Below are 577 nucleotides of genomic sequence, written 5' to 3' on the forward strand. Positions count from 1 at the left end.
GGTGTCACAATCTTGCTTTGGGGGGTTGGGGGGGGGGGTCGAATTAATTCTGATCGGGTTTGGTTCCTTAATCTTCCACTTCAGGGTTCTTCAGTTGATGATTCACCTCGGTTGCCACTGGTTTTTTTCCTTGGTCTTTGTGGGTCGTGAGTGATTCGACAGTTTGGTTTGAGGGGGTTGAGGTCGAGTGGACTTCAGGTGATGACTACTCTTCCTTCTGAGGACCGCACACCAACACGTGTCAGCTCGGTTGATCCAGAACCGTCCTCTACACGCTTGCCAGTTAAACACCTTCTGTTCTATTAATACTGAGGTGCTCGGCGATTTCTACTGCCTCGGCGATCAGTCTGTCCTCTACATGCCAGTTAAACACCTTCTGTTCTATTAATACTGAGGTGCTCGGCGATTTCTACTGCCTCGGCGATCAGTCTGTGTGGCGGGCGTCGTAGTCCTCGCCTCAAAACCTCAACATTTTCTAAATCTATTTTGTGTCCCGTGTCGAGTGCTTGTTCCGCAGTCGCCGAGTCTTTCAGTAACGCTTGATATTCATCTGCGTTTCTCGGCAGCCTGTTTATTT

Source organism: Opisthorchis viverrini (assembly GCF_000715545.1).
Source record: "Opisthorchis viverrini unplaced genomic scaffold opera_v5_233, whole genome shotgun sequence".
In the NCBI taxonomy this organism is placed as follows: domain Eukaryota; kingdom Metazoa; phylum Platyhelminthes; class Trematoda; order Opisthorchiida; family Opisthorchiidae; genus Opisthorchis; species Opisthorchis viverrini.